The sequence below is a fragment of the Penaeus monodon genome, chromosome 16 (assembly GCF_015228065.2).
Source record: "Penaeus monodon isolate SGIC_2016 chromosome 16, NSTDA_Pmon_1, whole genome shotgun sequence".
NCBI classification, from domain to species: Eukaryota; Metazoa; Arthropoda; class Malacostraca; order Decapoda; family Penaeidae; genus Penaeus; species Penaeus monodon.
In genome coordinates this window covers 38,905,628-38,925,627 of record NC_051401.1, presented here as the reverse complement: position 1 = coordinate 38,925,627, position 20,000 = coordinate 38,905,628, and the positions used below count along the sequence as shown (strand labels likewise).

At 41.1% G+C, this 20,000-nt stretch overlaps 1 protein-coding gene across 11 annotated transcripts in view; it reads right to left on the bottom strand.

Annotated features, from left to right (window-relative positions):
- The window catches only part of LOC119582774 (mucin-5AC-like), a 73,916-nt gene that overhangs the window by 32,867 nt on the left and 21,049 nt on the right, over positions 1–20,000 (bottom strand). For all 11 annotated transcript variants that reach the window (XM_037931202.1, XM_037931207.1, XM_037931206.1 and 8 more), the window contains exon 2: positions 5,769–5,807. The gene's annotated coding sequence lies outside the window, so the exon portion shown is untranslated. The remainder of the gene's footprint in view (positions 1–5,768; positions 5,808–20,000) is intronic.

Genomic DNA, 20,000 nt, shown 5'->3' with positions numbered 1-20,000 from the left:
TAAATATATGCACACAGCTTATACGTTTAGGGATACGTATAAAATGAGGACTGCAGTTTATTGAATTAACATCTATTTCTCCACACGTATTATTACATTTTAAGTACACTCTTTCCTTTCAGTATGGTATTTAAAGTTTGCTCTTAAAGGTTATGCTTCTAAGGCCTTTCCCCAATTTATTTTCTTGGCGGCTTAATTGGTTATAGAAGGGAAGACAAAAGGTAAATACAGGTGAAATAAATGGTTGCGGTCAGGAAGTCCACTAAATGCATCAGTCCAGGTACTGTTATATGACGTTAACTGCATTTTATGGAGTAGTGTGCTATGGGTATACTTAAGTCTTTGTCACGAGTTATTACGACATATACACAATTACTGTAAAAAACAATGCTTACGTAGCAGTCTAATGATATACCTAAATTTGTCTGAAGCAGGTGCACGTAATGTTTAGAGAGTTAACGATCTATTCGGCTATTGTATCCACGTATAATTAGAGCAATTAATTTGTCTAAACAACAAGGACTTGAGACAAAGCTGCTAGCATGCCAGCACTCGAAGTAACGCTAACATCCGTCTATAAAGATTAACAATGTAAAAAAAAGGTCCGATAAGCGAGTCCAAGAACCTAATTACAGCGAGAACAAATAACACGTCGACTATAAATTCCAGAAGAGACCAAGACCTCAACTAGAGCTGAGGCGCTACAGGTAACAGCTGGTCCATGACATTGGAAGGCGACGTCGACCTTGCCATTGAACTTGAGAGTGGGGCTTCACACGCAACCAAAGGAAAGTCAGGCTCCGCCCCTTCCCTCCCTCCTTCCACCCTTCTCCTCCCCATTCCCAGCACCTTCTGGCCTACCTCTCCCTCCATCCTCAACACCCTTTGAACACTGTCACACTACACAGTCTGTCACTAGCCTCTCTCTGCCCTCTCCGTTCCCGGACCTCTTTATGGCCTTTGTTTTGTCGTTCAGGTATAAGTGAGAGTGATTTCTCCGTGCAACGGCGTCGTTATGCTCCATCATTGCACAGTCATGACGCTATCGACACAAGCCACTTAATTCTTAACGTAATGGAGTCATGATCAGCATGCTGCCACGGCAGTTATTACTATGGTCACTTACTTCAGGCATTTCTATAAGAAAAAGCAATGAAAAGTAGTATTCACCTTCTCTCCTCACATTGCCAGAAATTGTTACTGCTCAAACCCCTCCCCGTTATGTTTAGTGCTCTCTCTCTCTCTCTCTCTCTCTCACACACACACACACACACACACACACACACTCACGCGCGCGCGCGCGCGCGCGCAGTTGCATTTAAAAACAAAATGACACACTAGCAAACTTCCGTGCCAATATATATATATATATATATATATATATATATATATATATATATATATATATACACGCACATACTTTTTTTTCCGAAAAATTGTTACGCACATGCGCAATTTCAGTAGATATAACGTCTAACACATGAAGCTGAAAATTCGAAATATGCAAATGAAGCTTGCTTTGACCTTGAACGTCCTTAACGTCTCTGTCCGACTTGCAGGGTCGCCTTGCCTCTGGACGTTTATTTTTTGTTCTTGGCCGTACGTGAAGGTTCGTGTGCCGGCGTGTGTAATCATCCTTCCCGGAGGATGGTTGCAGCGCCACTGTCACGTCCTGATGTTATCTCAGCCTGGAGTACCTTTCCATTTTTTGCGATTGCTTGGGGTTTTGAAGAATCCCAAGGCGGTCAAAACAGCTCTACCAGAATGTCTTCTGAGATATGTACATATATGTAAGGCATTGTTGAGACGTCCCTTTCTCTCATTTATTGTTAACTTTACTTTTTCGACAGGATTTTAGTGTGTCAAACAAAAGAATGAAAAAATCAGCCTTTCCGCCCATTAACATGCTCTAAGTTCACTGTTGGTACCAATTATCGTCTGAGCTGACAAGCGCTTGTGGTACGAAGGTACTCCATTACCATTACCTGGCTGAATACATATATGTAGCTCGGCAAATTATACTGAGGCTGGACTAAGTAAACACAGCTTGAGACAAGAAGCCAGATAATGCTAACTATGAAAGGATGTATAAGGTGATTTGTATGATAAATGAATTCAAGAAATGACATCTGCAGAAGCTAAAGGATAGTCAGGGAATATTTCCATTAACTGTATTTAGTTCAGCAAAGATAGAAAATAAGGAAAATATCTACAGACAAAATGTTACCAGGAGAAAAGGGGTCGGTGACTGGCGAGGCCGTATATAGGAGGAAGAACAGTTTTAAAATAAACACATGGCAAACCGCAGGAAACAGTCGCGGGAAAGCAAATACAAAGCGAAGAAACACTTTTTCCTTCCCGCTTAATGACGTCTCGCGGGGGTTAGCCTCGTGTGGGGGGTTGATTTCTTTTACCACAATGTGGAATGAGAGACGAGCGGTGTCCGCAGTTGTTTGGAATCTGTCTATTTATCTATATCTATCTCTCTCTCTCTCTCTCTCTCTCTCTCTCTCTATATATATATATATATATATATATATATATATATATATATATATATAGAGAGAGAGAGAGAGAGAGAGAGAGTGAGAGAGACATGTATATACATACATACATACATACATACATATATATATATATATATATATATATATATATATATATAATATATAATATATATATATAATATATATAATATATATGTATATATATATATGTATAATATATATATATATATATATATATATATAAACAGATACACACAATAAGACAGACAAATTAATTACAAATATTATAATGCCAACTCGGTAAAATTCATATAGAAACACCTGCTGGCACTTGAGATTTAGCGCCAACCGGAAAACTTTCGAACACGCGAAGGAAGAAGAAAAAATCTTACAAGGAAATAAAAGAAAACGAGACATGGACACTAAAGAGTCAGCGGGGCGTGGCAGGTAGTTTCGCTCGCTTGGAAATTGCGACTCTCCCTCCTTTTTTATGACTCGAGATATCAAAGGAAATCGCACCTCCCGCACCGCCACAAGGAGCGCCTGGGAGCTGATGGCCCGTTACCTCCGCCTATTAACTCGACTCTAAATGTGGGAAGAAACGTGTCATGAAGGGTATGAGTCGAGGTGGGCGCTTTGGGACGGCGGCAGCGGGAAAAAGTAGTATTCATGGGAAGATTCTCGCTCGGTGTCGATGTGACGGTGCTTAAGGGCGCGGCTGGACTGCTCGGAGGAAAGGAGGAAATGGGATTACAGGAAGGAGACGTCCTCAGAGGCAGGAAGATGGATGGCCGTCTGGCTATGTGAGTTCAAGGCACTGATGGACGTATGAGGATTCTTGGGCCAGGGTAAGGAGAGGGGGTAGGGATTGGGGGGCAGGGTTGTGGCTTGCGAGAAACGGGGGTTTGATAGGAGAGGGTGATTCAAGACCTCAAGCACTGAGAATGTTGGGATTTTTTTTCACGAAGAGATTGCCCGACAGATTTTTTTCGGCAGCAATTTGCAGAAAATCATGTCTGAGTGGCTTTCGGAAAATATTATCTTTTACTTGTTGCGATCTCAGTCAAACGGAAGAGGCAGGGATATGACGGCAGCTGACAGGTGTAAGGCACATAATATGAAGGAAAATAAGAAAAACAGGAAGTGCTATGGACGAATTTCTAAAAGAAAAGGTGCACAGCGATTTAGATGTGTCGACCTTCACAAATCGTGACCAAGGTAGTGGCTAGGCTCTCTTCAAGCTCATAACTGCGGTTCTTGCTTCTGAATCTGCTTTGTTTTTGTATCGTTCCTTTTTGGCTTACTATTTTGCATCGACGCTAAGCGAGTTCAAACTGCACTCAAGCGTTGTACATTAACAGCGAAAAAATAGTGTTTGCTAGCGGTTTTCGGTAAAAAAAAAGCATCAGATTCCGACAATGCCGACCCTCCGTTCCCAAGCCCGCAACATCACAAAAGCTGACTGCATTGTCTCTAGCCACATGTTCGTGTCAATAACCATCTTGCACGAATCCCGTAAAGTCACGCCTTAAACAGTTCGCGATAGCATTGTGAAGATGCCCATTTAGTTGACAGATGGGAATGCACTTGTCTATGTTTGATTAAAACGGAAAAAAATAAAAATAAAAATAAAGAGAGAGAGAGAGAGAGAGAGAGAGAGAGAGAGAGAGAGAGAGAGAGAGAGAGAGAGAGAGAGTGAGAGTGAGTGTGAGAGTAAAATGACCGTCATCACAATTATACCGGATCCACCACACATGACGCCATGTGGAGAGAGTCTTTGATAGGGCACTTAACTACAATGACAATTTGAAAATGATATTTCTTGCCGCTTCACCACCGACACGTTTTATTGCGAGTCCTGCGAGTCTGATTCGTTAGCGTCAGCTTCCCCGTTGCTGGAGCCACATGTTAAAATTTACTAGAAGAATTGATTATCATTATCTATGTGAGGGGAGTAACCATAAGATATTTGGCAAGGCTAAAAAAAATGATATTTGCTACTGTAGCTTTTTACTCTCGTGACTACGTGTAGTGTGAGGATTGAGAATGTAATTTTGCGAATCTATAATTGCTTGTTCCTTAAAGGTAATTATAAAAATGGGAATGATCTTTCTTTAAAACTTATAAAAATGAAATCATTTAATGACATGCATTTTGGGAAGCAATCCTGTGCATAGGATTTTCTTCTACTAAGGATGGTCGAAATGCTAGTATTTTACTTATCCGTCAGAATAACATCAAGGATTGACAATATCCACACTTCCTTAGCATCACGTCCATATGCGGTCTACGTCTCCCCGTGACGTAGGTACAACATGACCTCAAGCGTCACGGTATTAAGTACAGTTAAGCGCGTCTAACATCGAGCCCAACAGTGGAAATATTTCGTTCATGTAGCTTTGGTTTTAAGTCTTTCTTTTCGTAATCGGATTTACCAACCCCGGCGTTTAACCTGCACGTTAATGGCATGATAACTGCCCAGCAACGCAGCACGATCCCCACCAGGAAGTCGGCCTGGTGCCACGTTAAGTCTACCCTGTAATGGTTTGACCCCAAATGGTACTCCTGGTGGAATAAATGGTACGGTTGGCCACCGCAAACGATTCGGTGTGGAGCGGAGAATTTGATTTGTGTGGTGGGCCGTTAAAATAATATCAAATTTTCAAAATTTATCGCGGCCGTTGCTTGCAACTGAAGGCATTAGTAAGATTATGGTATTTGATAAATGATCTCATGGAGTAAGAATGATCTTGAACGTAATTAAGCATCCTTCGTCAGCATCACGGGAGAACTGGAAAATATCAGCGACAATGACACTAACTATAATAACAACTGGTGGATCTCAGTGTAGAAGTAAATGCCGTCATCTCAGCAACTACCATGACAAACGCATTATCTAAACCCTAAAGCGTCATAACCGTGAAGGAATTACGTGTTACCACTGTCACTCACCCCTTCCCTTGTCCTCTCACCCACGTGGTGCTAATTCTTCCTGGTGGTTTTATGGCTCATCTATGGCTCGCCCCCTTACTGAATATTCAAAAGCTTTATATTATCTTTATTTTTTCAAGTTAATCATCAAGGAGATACATGGGCCTTTCCCCAGTCACCCCGGAAGTGTATTTTTACGGGCACATGTTTAAGACTTGGCGAAAAATTAACGTATATAATCGTACGTATGACCTTGTTCTGTAAAACTTCCGTATCTAGTGTATCTAGTGCGAATAAATTAGCATCTTTTGAAAAGTTTATGCAACATACCTTATATGCGACGCCGTATGAATTTGTCCAAAGCTCCTCCTGAAAAATAGAATAAAAGTTTGGTAAGAAATAGGGGGAAATGTTCGTATGAGTGAAATCAGTCATTTTTCCACAAATAAAGATAATGGCTACATTCGTATTTTGCTCTCACACAAAACAAGTAATTTAATCCAATTATACATCATTGTCTCAATAGGTTTCTTTTTACTTTTGTCATTCATTCAAAAGCATCCGTTAGCAAACGTATCCGAATCTAACCGCAAGCATTTCCGTACCACAACACACCCACTGAATTATCCCCACTCCTTCAAGAAGGAATCGAGTGATAAAGAAGTTTTTATTTACCTTTTTCCCCTTAGATTCGCCCTATGACCACGGGAATAACCGAAATTATTTAACGGAACGTGTGATCCATTTGTTATCTTCACTAATACATTATTCTGGAGCGATTTTCATTAATGCGTTTGCATCAGTTACACCTAAGTATACCTTGTACACCTCAAAAATAAAAGCTTGATTCAGTGCCCATTCTTGAAGATGGCGGTTCGTGCGTCGTCCCACAGAGCCGAAGGGGCGGCGGGCGGCCGGGAGGAAGGAAAGTCGCCGAGCGGAACAAGCCAACCCTCCACACTTCACGCCGCTGACCGCTGGCTTCACTTTTTATCGGTTTGTAAGAGGATTTTACCCTTTTTCCCTCTCAATGTGGATAAGGGAGAATGATGTGGGACTTGGTGTCCTTGGATACTCAGATTAACGAAGGATTTGTGTAGAAAAAAGGAAATGGAAATGAAGCTGGCTTAAGATACTCGTGGCCTGATCTTGTGGTTGGGTACGCTGAGGTGTCTGACAAATCTCATTACCGCGAGAGGTGACTTTAATGGAAGTTACCATATTTTTGATGAAATAGATGCTTATCGATAATAACATCGAGATACACGAGGGTTTTTGGTTTTCAGTTGTACCATATTCGCCTGTGGTGAATTAGCAATAGCAAAAAGAATCATTCATTTCTCAACAGATAGCTGTTATATAAGTTACAAAAATAAGACTAGAATTAAAAGACAGAGAGAAAAAAAGGAAGCAGTGGTCTGCGAAGAAATGTCTGCGAGTTCATGAACCCGAAAGGAATTACACGCGACAGAAAAGCGAACGAAAAATAAAGTAAAAAAAGTAGGGGTGAGGACGGGCGGCCGCGGCGGAAATACCAGTATAATCTGCGAGTTTAATGGCCGGTGCGACTTCGCTCTTTACTCCAAACGTCCTTGATGAAGGTCCGCAAGAAATTATTGGTGTTCGTAATGGATGTGAGAAAAAAAATTCAGTCTTGCGATGTAGTTACTTTTAATTTTGGGGAGTATTCACACTTTTATGGTGTTCTTAATGGTATTTTTGGAAATTACCTCTTCATGTTCAGAGATAAAGATGGGATATTTCATTAAATCATACATTTTAATGGAGTGTAGTAGAACAGAACGTAGAGAAAGAAAAAAAGAGGAAGAAAATAAGCAGTGCGTTTTTTTTTCTTTATATATATATTTTTTTTCTTTTTTTTCGCGGATGTTCAGAACTTAAGGAAGTCCTGTCTTAACGCAGTAATATTTGACGGTGAATGACTGCAGGATACGGTGCTATGTTCCGCCCAGTGAAGCGACCAGACGGAAGAAGGATTGGTGCTGAGGCAGTTAAGTCTGTAGGATGGCCGGGGATGAGCACACGAGGCAGCTGCGGGAAATGAGCTGTGTGCTTGGAAGGAGTGGGTGGGGTGATGGCGGTGGTGGTGGGGTTGATGGGGGTGTTGGTGGGGAGGTAGTGGTGAGGTGAGGGGTGGTGGTGGTGGGGGAAGTGGTGGTGGTGGTGGCGGGGCTGGTTTTCGTGGTGGGGGTGATGGTGGTGGTGGTGATGATGAGGAAGGTGGTGGTGATGATAATGGTGATAGTGATGATAGTTATCATTGATATCCTCGCTGTAATTAACGACGAAGGGAAGGCGTGATAAGGATTTTTTTTAATGGAGAAATATGAAAATGCTTTCTAAAACGCCAGTGCTTAAAAGTTTGCCTTACATAAAAAATGTGGGGTACCAATGCTTCAGTGCATTTTCATGAATGGAGTGCTGCGCATGCACTAGTTCCCGTTTTACGTCTTGTCTTGCAGTCGTTCCTTGCAACGTTGCAAAATCTTACCGAAGCTCCGGCAACAGTTCCCCTCGGCCAGTTTCATGGCCATAGTTTACAGGGTCTAAATAGATTTATATAGACATTCAGACATACGGACATATAAACACACACGTAGACACGTGTGTTTGTGTGTGTGTGTGTGTGTGTGTGTGTGTGTGTGTGTGTGTGTGTGTGTGTGTGTGTGTGTGTGTGTGTGTGTGTGTGTGTGTGTGTGTGTAAATGGAAGTATAGATAGACAAAGAGATACAGAGATAGATATAAATAGACAATTAAATTCATATATGCATGCATGCGGGCACACACACATTCGCGCGCATACATATATATATTTGTATGTGTTTACACACACACACACACACACACATAATATATATATATATATATATATATATATATATATATATATATATATATATATATATGTATATATATATGTATGTATGTATGTATAGACACACACACGTACGTATACATATACATACACATTTATGTGTGCTCAAATAAATAGAGAGGCCGATAGACACGAAGTTTGACATATAATCCTTTGCTTTTTCTTTCATTCCCCTTTTAGCACCCAATGAAATATCCAAGACTTTCCAGGCCGCCCTCCAGCGTGGGAAAGGCGTAATTCTACGTCACTCGAGACGGCGGAGAACCGGCATCTCGTCCCGTGAACAAAGCGACGGCGGTGATGCGCAACAATCTTTAAGTGGCATTCCTCGTGCTTTTGTTAGTCGTCCCGGCCTCGTCTCGCCCCCTTCCCTTCGCCACTCACGTCTGACACCTCTCGCTCTGACGTCTCACTCACTCCAGAGTTCAGCGCCTTGTCCTTTGCCCTGTGTCTGGGGTTGTCTGAAGCCTAAGATATTCTTTAATTTCGGTTATTTGTTTGTAGTATCTTAAACGAAGGTGAGAACGTGATGAACATGTGATGATTTTCCTATTTTATGTATAAATATATAGATATATCTTATATACATAAAAAATACTAATTAATTGGCAATGTAAGTGGGTGGATGAAACAGCACTTTATCCTGGGTCCTGGGGCCATCGAGAGCATTCTGAACCGGTCATGGTCTGAGGAGAGTGACTGTGGAAGTCGATTGTTTCTTTCTACGATCCCTGTTTCACGTAACAGGGATATATCCACACTGTTACATGGTAGCTAAACCACATGGACAATGCGCAGTGATCATGCGGTATAACTCAGCGGGAAACGCATCATTCAAACGGAACTAACACATGCGTAACAAATCACCTATGGCAATGGCCGATTCGTTTCGGCATCTCAATCACACGTCGAGGCGAGAGAAAGACACCGGGTACTGTCAGTCGAACATTTAAGGTTAGAAATGCTATAAAAAATGAAGTATCAAACTGTTACATAGGGACCATAGTTCACATGACTTCTCACAAATATCCAGAAGCAACTTAAAATTGGCATTGCGAAAATCCCTGAGTCCATCGTGGAACACGTAAACACCAATAATGAGGGTGGTCATGTGTATTAACTAGGCACAAGGACGCGCAGGTGCCTGGGTTGGCCTGCGTCGTAACGGCCCATGTGCTCGTCGCCGCTTCCGTTGGCCGCTCTCAAATTACCCGTTAATGACCCTTGAGCCGCTACGCCAACAACCTTCTGACGGTCGTTCAATGTTTGGGTCCTTTGATGGTCACCTGATTTAGGTTTTATGGCCACCTGATTGCTAGAGGGGACAAGTTCGGGGTTATGTTCTGGTGTGTGTGTGTGTGTGTATGTGTGTATGTGTGTGTGTGTGTGTGTGTGCGTGCGTGCGCGCGTGCGTGTGTGTGTGTGTGTGTGTGTGTGTGTGTGTGTGTGTGTGTGTGTGTGTGTGTGTGTGTGTGTGCGTGCGTGCGCGTGCGTGCGTGTGTGTGTGTGTGTGTGTGTGTGTGTGTGTGTGTGTGTGTGTGTGTGTGTGTGTGTGTGTGCGTGCGTGTGTGCGTGCGTGCGTGTGTATGTGTGTGCGCGCGCGCGTGTGCGTGCGTGTGCGAGTGAGAGAGAACTGAAGTGCGATATGTATATCTATACATACGAGTCGGATTGCATGCACATTTCAAAAGGATGTACGTGAATATAACCAATTTCCTTAGGGCGACCTTGAGAAGGCGGAGGCGAGTAATGATCACGCTGACCACATCTTCCTCCCGCCGCCCCTACATTTCCTCCTCCCGGTTATTTCCTTCCTTTCGGCTCGTGACGGCGGTTACACGACGTCACCGCACGCTATCTCGAATCGCTTCAGAAGTCGATGTTGTGATATTCGAACTGCTTCAGTGATATTCAGAATTAAGATGATATTTAATATTATTCTTTATTTTACTTACATAGTATACCCTTTGTCAATTGTTTTAATGGTGATAAGAAAAAGGTCAGGTATTTGTAATTTAAAGCTGTTTTAAATACTTGCTTTCCTACTAGATTTTCAGATCATCTTTTTTAATTGTTGCTTGAACATTAATAACAACTTCAGTTAAAAAAAATACGCTACGATTAATAAGAAGGCACAGCCTTTTCGTCATTATCATACTTTACTACGGTTAAGTATCGAGACGGCCAGAAGGCAGTCATTAATTTCCCATCCCATTGTTCTAACTGGAAACGGGATATATTATCTCAGGTAATTGTGTGTGATCCATATCCAGTATTATACTGAAAGCGTGCGCGCGCGCGCACGTTAATGAAATCCACAATCTATGGTTTAGACCTCACTTTCATCTAATTTCGAAAGACCAATTACAGCTCTAGATTCAATATTTAATTAATTTATTGAAATATTACTCAACATTTCATTTATTTAATGAAACATTTAGAAACTTTAGGATCATGTTATCGTTTAAAATGTGTTAATGTGGGTGCCATCTATATGCAACATTCGGAAGGAACCACTGCGTTCACTCCAAGAGACATTTAATGAGAGTTCCGAATGCAGAGAGAGCGAGCGAAAGGAGATATAAAATGAGACGGAGTATAAGGGTGAAAGGCCTTGCCATCCATCATCACCCCTCATGCATGCCGGTATCCTGCTGGGAAGTCTTCCTTCTCCTTCTCTTGAGCGCTTCCCCTCAACCGTGAACATCCAATTACTAATCGATCGGTCACGACTATTCGAGAGCTCGATTTGAGGCAATCGTGGACTGGCGACCACATCTCCCTAGTTATACTAATGAGGAGAAAGAAGGAAGTAAGCATCCCGGCGTCGGACATGTGGACAAGTGATTGAATGGCCACCTGTCTCCGGGGTTCGTCTGGGGAGCTGATATTATTCAAATGTCCCGTAATGTTTGAATGAATATGTATTGTTGTGCTCCCGAAGCTTACTGTATGGAAATTGCGTTATGAATTTTGATTGGATGTACCTCTTCTTCATGTGAACCTAAACTAAGATGCGTGGCCATACAATGATCATGAAGCATATAGTGTTTTCGGTTGATATCGCATTTTGACTGATTTTTTCCCATTATTTGTAATACAAGACGAGTTATAAAATCAGACGCATTGAATTACAAGGAAATGAATTAGAAATATAAATCTTTGTGACGAAGTTATTAGCAAAAAAGAATCAAGTTCTGGACAATAAAGTTGTAATCCATTAAGTGCAAGTGCTGAACTCAAGTAATGGACCATAAAACTCGACACAGGAGCTCAGCGGCAGATGTTCTCACATTATTCATTGCCGATTCCCACCACCAAGGAAGTCCACTGACCCTACTTTCTCACGACATGCTCTCTCTCTCTCTCTCTCTGTGTGTGTGTGTGTGTGTGTGTGTGTGTGTGTGTGTGTGTGTGTGTGTGTGTGTGTCTGTTTTTGTTTCTCTCTCCCATTTCCTCAGCCTTTCTATGGCTTTCAGTAATACTTCATATATGTGCTTGCATGACACACGGACAGGATGCAGAATTTACACTGGCTTTGCTTTGGATGATCACAGCGACAGTTTATGTAGTGTTGGATCAGTATAGTATTTCGCCAAGTACAAAATGTATTTTTGCACTAAGTAATTTCCTGCACACGCAACGGGTTTTGTAACTTCTCGTGCTGTGTTTACCAGTTTCACGAACGCTGGTGACACAAGAGTAATTAGAATGCATGTTTTGCAGTATGACTTCCCTTGCAAATTGTCTACTCGCGTGTGAATGACTTCCGCCCACGTCAAAGCTTGTTGCTGGCTAATGTGTACTAAAATGATCTTTAGGTCTTTATTAAGCTTGTCAGAAGAGAGGGTAATTAGTGATTTTAGCTGAACGAACAGGGAATTAAAATTTCTTTGTACCTTGCTTGCATGTGAATGTTTGAGAACGTTTGAGACTATTTATTCAAGGTAATGATCAAACGTTTAAAGAACCCCAACATTAACCATACAGACGAAAAGCACGCTGAGATGGATATTGTACAAGGTTTTTAATGAACTTCCCAACTCCAGAAAAACGAAATATCGTTCGAGAACTGATCTCATCTTTCGATTTCTTACCGTTGAGACTAAAATTATGATTATGTTAAATTGCACTCTTTTGTAATACAAATACACCATAATCGGCAAAATTACCATCATAATTCATCCACAGTCAGAGATTAGCAGTAAAAACCTCGACTTGGTAAGAACGGCCGTGAACTAGACTCGTCTAACCTTTGACTTTGAATGGGATAATCTTCGCTCAAGCCTTTACGCATCGGTGCGTGATCACTCCGGGCATTTGGAAAAAAAGGCAAATTGTAGTACATGTAGACTGTTACAGATCAAGTAGAGAAGTAATTCGACAGCACCATGTGTTCACCGTGACCTCGACTTTCCAGTCTGGACCCCTCTTGTGTACCGTGCTCACCAATGTATGCCCAGTCTCAACAAAAGAGCCATCCAATTAAGTCTTCAGCGACATGGGTGAAGGAAAAAAAGTTGTTGAATTTCTTTATCTGAAAAATCAAGTAATATAGATTTTGAAAGTTTGTAGAGATATTGTGAGATTAAAATGGAGAAAACAATGTGAACAAATGTCCAAGTCAAAATAATCCTAAAAAAATCTCGGTCCCAAGATTTAGTCGTATTTAAAACAAAACCTGTTATACCGAGGTACGCACCCCCTGGCCAGGTTTCTCATGCCCGAAGTCCTCTCTGTCTGTCTCCCCCCCCCCCCATCGACCCTCCCGTGTGTGCGGGGTGACTCACGGTCTAGTTTTTACCCAAGACTTTTTGTGCTCTTTTGCATTGGGCCAGTCACGCCCAGGCAAACAGTCGGGTCTTCAGTCAGACAACCCACCACCCTTTTCCCTCACCCACCGCCATCGTCCCTTTTCTTTATCGTACTATAAAATACAGACGTTTACAGCATTATCTTCCTCTTGGCCAAAGTTACGGTAAGACTACTCTTATTTTTATTTGTTTTAAAAAAATCTTTTGGCTGTTCTAGTTTGCAGCCTTTGCTTGTAACAGTTAAGTTTTTCGTCAGCTGATTACAATAATCATGGATAATCACCCGTGAGTTATGCGTGTGTGTGTGTGTGTGTGTGTGTGTGTGTGTGTGTGTGTGTGTGTGTGTGTGTGTGTGTGTGTGTGTGTGTGTGTGTGTGTGTGTGCATATATATATATATATATATATATACATATATATATATATATATATATATATATATATATATATATATATATAGAGAGAGAGAGAGAGAGAGAGGGAGAGAGAGAGAGAGAGAGAGAGAGAGAGAGAGAGAGAGAGAGAGAGAGAGAGAGAGAGAGAGAGAGAGGTTTAGATTTTCTCACGAGAGGTTTAGATTTTTTCACTGACGAAGAACGAAATTATATATATTTTTTCCCAATCTATTACCGCTAACTAGAAGAAAAAAACATTTATTTCTTTAGTACAAGACTCCGGTGGTCTAAGGATCTTGCACACAGAAAACATCTTTATGGCTCAGTAAATCATTCAGACCATTCTGAGGTTCAAGTTGAAGTACGACTTTGGGTCATGTTAAATAAAGTTTGCAGTAGCTTATGTAAGACCTGCCTGAAGCAAAATAAAAGTGCTGTTTGTTGCTTTGGTGTAAGGTTCGCAGTTATTTAGAAAATATGAGGGTAGGATGCGTGGGTGTTACGGATTTTTTTTCTTCTTTTTTTAGTATGGGGTTGTTAGCCTCACCATCTCAGTATTGTGCTGTTCTCTCTGGCCAACGATTCTTTGAAGAACCAATGAGTGTGAATGGCATCGAAATTAACAATTCGAACTCACTTTTTTGTAATACAATACAATACTTTTAAAGTAAAAAGAAAAAGAAAATAAGGTCCGAACTATTAATGTTTATATATAACTGCACTGCCGAATGTAAACAATTATACATGATGATAAGCGTTCATATACATATACGTGCGTCGTGTTACGTATTTCACAGACACGGCCAATAAGCGGAGATAAAGACTGAAGGGAAAAAACGCTTCCCGCGTAGCACGACTTTCACCATTGCCCTTTACGGCGCCGGCATACAGAGGGACCACCTCCTCTCTTGGAGCCGGGCGGGGTCACAGCCCTCGTCATGACCCCCGCCAACAGCATTATTACGATCAGGAAGAGGTAGTGGTTGTCTGTATCCTTTGCTCGGATGCGCGGGCAATCGCCTACCTATAGTGGCCCATTTATGAAGTGTTATTCACACACACGTAGTTGCTGATCTCGTGGACCACTGTCATGTTTCGTTCAGCTGGTATCGATAGCATCTTGGTGTAAAAGGAGTAGTACACACGCGCGCCCGAGAGTGAGGCAAGCCGTCCAGCGAGCAAGCACTAGCGCCGGCTCTCCCACCCAGATGTTCAAGGTCTCCCCTGGCCACACCTGAGCACGTTTATATCGTTAACAACTGGCATTTTTTCCTTTGTTCGGGAGGAGGTATTACGTAAGTAAACATTCGTATGTAGTTTTTGTTTGGATATTTGCGTTCTGAGATATTGTCGTTAAAAAAGGAAAGAGAGAAAAATCAAGGTAACCTTCAACTACATGCAACATTTTCGGCAAAGAGCCTTGGAGCGGATGACCGTGAAACTTGCTTGGTTATTTTGATGGTCCATGACAGAAATGTAACAAATGTTACGATTTTCATTTTCTTACCTTATGAACTGTTTAAACGCCTGCTATGACATGCAAACGAAACTAGAATTGCATATGCAAAAGTCAGACGTATTATTTGAATATCTACTACTTTTCAGTCATACACTTTGATAATTTACTTCTTGGTTATCTATTGCTGTTGTTGTTGCTGTTATGATAGTAATTATTATTATTATTGTTATTATTATTATTATTATTATTATTATTATTATTATTATTATTATTATTGTTATTATTATTATTATTTTTATTTATTTATTTATTTTTTTAAGAGAGACAGAGAGAGAGAGAGAGAAACACTAACGGCAGCTGAACTCACGAAGAAAAATGAAATTTACCTTCGGGCTAGCTCCTACAACGGAAGCTGAAATCAACCCTGCAATCTCCACTTTTGAGACCCAATCATTATAACGGCCGTCACAATAGACGGCGCGGGGCCAACAGATCATTACTAGGAACGCGAAAAAAAATCACCATTTCAGAGTGATCATTTATGCACGAGACGAGCAAAAACAAGGAGTCACGGTTTCTTCTAAGATTTGCTGTACTTTATTTTATTTCTTTCGGAGAAAAAAGTAAAAAATAGGTTTTAATTTATCTGTAATGCGTTTGTGTGCAAGTCCCCCCCCCAAAAAAAAAAAAATGCATCACTATGAATGTGTCTCACAGGGCGTCAACAATCAACCTGAGCAAGTTAGCGTAATGCTGCCATCACGCCGAAAATATAAATCGTTGGCGAGACTTTGCGCTCGTGTGGAACCAGGGACTGGAAGTGAAAACAGTTTAAATGATGCCTCTGAAGTTGAATTTATCTAACCTTGAACTCCGAACGATTGCACACGCACACACACACACGCAAGCACATATATGTGTGTGTGTGTTTGTGTGTGTGTGTGTGTGTGTGTGTGTGTGTGTGTGTGTGTGTTTGTGTGTTTGAGTGTTTGAGTGTGTGTTGTGTGTTTGAGTGTGTGTGTGTGTGTGTGTGTGTGTGTGTGTGTGTGTGTGTGTGTGTGTGTGTGTGTGTGTGTGTGTGTGTGTGTGTGTGTGCGGGCGCGACTATATGTAAGATATATATATATATATATATATATATATATATATATATATCTATATATATATGTGTGTGTGTGTGTGTGTGTGTGTGTGTGTTTGTGTTTTGTGTTTGTTGTTTGTGTTTTTTTTTTTTTTTTTTTGTGTGTGTGTGTGTGTGTGTGTGTGTGTGTGTGTGTGTGTGTGTGTGTGTGTGTGTGTGTGTGTGTGTGTGTGTGTGTGTGCGTGCGTGTGCGTGTGCGCGTGTGCACGCGCACATATTTAACTATCCATAAAAATATAATATATGCGCGCGCGCGTGTGTGCATGTGTGTGTGAGTGTATGCATATATAGATAGATAGATATACAGATAGATATAGATATATAGGTATAAGGATGAATAGATTGATGAGTACCTAGATAATATATAGGTAAATATATATATATATATATATATATATATATATATATATATATATATATATATAAATAGAGAGAGAGAGAGAGAGAGAGAGAGAGAGAGAGAGAGAGAGAGAGAGAGAGAGAGAGAGAGAGAGAGAGAGAGAGAAGGAGGAGGCAGGCAAAAGTGAAGTGAAATTATTAAAGTAATTGATGTGATTTTAAAAAATAAAAATTCAGAGGTACCGTATAAAGGTCCCTGAAAACGGCAGAACCATGTAACGGGGACGTCTTACTATAACTACTAGACGTATTCAGTAATTTCCATTGTCATTTTGTAAACGGATTTATTGCACAAGACATTTCGCACGAGAGCTGATGCATGACGTCCTTGACTCCGGGCGAGGCCGAGTATTTAGTTAAGGAAACATTTTCTAGTACGAATATTTATTAGGTACATCTTTACTCTTAAGAAAGCGAGCGCATCACGGGCTGGTTTCACTATCATGCAAGACTGCTTTGAATATAGAGCTAATCAATGAATTTGCAATAATCTAGTCTTTCTATTACGGATGGAGGCGGCACACAGATAAGCTCCCACAATTAGGTTGTCCTAATGATTAAACTTTTCATTAGCATCATTTTTCCCAACCACATTGCGCATTTGCTGACCGAAGTGACGTCACTGCTGAGTGTGGTCATCGCATCATCTTGCAGGTATTCGTTATTCTTCCCTATCATGCTTTCGTTCCCTATTCTTCCCCATCGCCAACCGAACTACTACCAACTGCGGATCTTAGAATGAAAACGCACTCACCTTGGCGGAGTCATTCCCGCAAGGCGTTATGAGCTTTGCTTTACCTTGAAGAAACAAGTAGTGTCAGAATGAGGCGGAGTTCTATGGCGTAAAAATGTAATGGATGACGGTGTGCGATCTCGCCTCGATGCCAGAGCGCGCTAGGTTTTGCTTTGTCTGCGAGTATATTATGCTATTTTTAATTGTTGGGACATTAGTGGTCCCCGCAGTGACGATGCTACTGGACCACACAGACACCAAGATTACTAAGAAAAGACGTAATTGCGGGAGAGAGAGAGATCTGCGGCTGGGGAAGATGGGTTGTCGGACGACCTTGAAGGTGCAGAGCTCATCACGACCTTCACCCGCGGACCTGCCATCACTATGCCATGGGAAAGACTTTTATCCTCGAGACTTGTCCTGCGGCGACACCCACCTCTCAGCCTCGTGGCCACGTCAGTAGCCCCAGGCGAGAAGGGAGGGCCACACCGTGTCGAATACACCTGGTCAGCTCACGAATCACTACACGATTCTTTATATAAATTACGTTTATTACGCGACTGATATTACGTCGCGGGTAGATTCAGAGGAAGAAATTCATAAAATTTGGGTAAGTTGATGACATACAACACAATGGAAATTTAGTAAAGCAGAGTCGAAGAAACCTATTTTAATTGATGGTATTACGCGAGCTTTTGGAGAGCATCACGTGAGCATACAACCGTGCACGACCTGCCTGTTGTTTTAGCTGATTTGTTTGCGTTTACCACATTATTGGTAAATTTATGCTTTGCAATGAATATTTGAGAGATGAGACAACACACGGAAGAATGAATGCTGCCATCGATTGGCCAAATAAATTTTGACACTGACTGCAATCTAAACTATTATTACTTAGCTGTTGACGCGGCAGATAATTAAAAATGATCAGTCAATCAGTCACTGTTATGACCAGTACTGTAGAAGCAAATCCTATAACTTATAGTAAATAGTATAGGTGCCTCGTATAATCGTTTATAACTTGCATTAATATTATTTTATTTGGTACTAACATGAAGCAAAAAAAAAAAAAAGAAAAGATTTTTTTTTTTAATAAACGTTGCCTAGATGTGACATTAATTTTGAAAAGAGAACAAGAAAGCCTAATACGGTGGCAACTCACCCGAAGGGAATGCGGATCTCAGGTATGCAATAATTTGCAACGAGTCACTTCTCGGAACTCTCCGGAAGTTGCTTGTTGAAGAACCCCTCCTTCGCTCAGGATGTTAAGAATTAGCCAATTACGTACCAGCTAGTGTTTTCAATGATGTTCAGGTACTTAATTTTGACATTATGATGCGTCAAAATTATATCTATTAATGGCGTATGACTGCAACAGGTGAGCTACGTCTTCATCATTATATGAGCCTTGCGCGGAAGGATTTTCGAAGGCAGGTTGTGTGACACGGAAAATGTTTGCGTGTCATGACTGGGTAATTCAGTTTTCAAGTTTAAGTTCACGACAGCAAACGAAAAAATCCTTCAGCCTCAAGGTTCCCCACAACCGCTTCCAATCAATCGTACCCCAACAAAGTGACGTGACAAATGACACCTTGACAGTCGAACCCAGCAACTCAGCCGGTCTTCTCACGGAAGCAGGAATTGCCTTAGGTACCCTTTAGACCTTCAGGGAGACTTGAGACTCTAATCCATCGCAATGTAATGGAAGTAACAGAAGACGCCTAAGATGTGTCAAATCTGTAGTAATTACCATTGTTACTGTTATCACTGTACTGTTTTACCTCAACAGATTCTTATCTTAAATCTAATAGCACTTGTATTGATTTTGCATTAAAATTTCGAAATTCAACAAGCTGAATCAACGTTAAAATTACAGTTAGAGACATATAGGACTTGATACATAATAGTATGTTATTTAAGTGAGATTTCAGAACAGTCCTATATGATGTATAGGCCTCCACTTTTGGAGCACCAACATGCAACAACCGTCCGGTTTGGAGTGAGGCAGGTTTGTCTTACTTTTACGTTTAATCCCGCATAATTATTTTCACAAGAACATAGCCTGCACTTTCGAATCATCTTTTATATATCTTTATGAGTTCAAGATTATACATCGGACTTAACCTTCTTTTTCTCAGAAATTCACAAACCTGCACATGCGCACTCACAAACACATACCTGAGAATTTCACCGCTGCACTCCTTCACCCCATCATTTGCCAAGCCTCTCACTTGGTCTTATCCGTCTTGGTTGAATGATACGAAAGATGTTCGACAGAGATTTTAACCTGTATTTATTTTAATTCTAAATATTAGACTTCGATGATACTTCCGACGCCCTCTAGAAAGCCAAAGAGTGATTGAAAAAAAATCTAACTCATGGTAGACGTACGGGACACGAAAAATCTTTCAACACAGCCCACCCAGAATGACGTCACTTTCAAGCAGGTAGCTCCTGACCTGAAAAAATGCCACCCCTTGAACTATCTCAAACCTCACCCTCCCAAGTTTACTTTACTCTCCAGCCAGGTATTATAAGAACATATGAGGCTATATACTGCATATGCCAACACATTGTTACATGGGGAATGGAACCCATACTCAACGTGGATTAAACATAATAATAGGCAATGATGTCTATACTCATTTGTAATCAATCCACGACGCTCGCCATGTTTGATCTGCAAAAGCGCCATTTTTTGTGTCTGTTGTTTAACATGTTTGAAA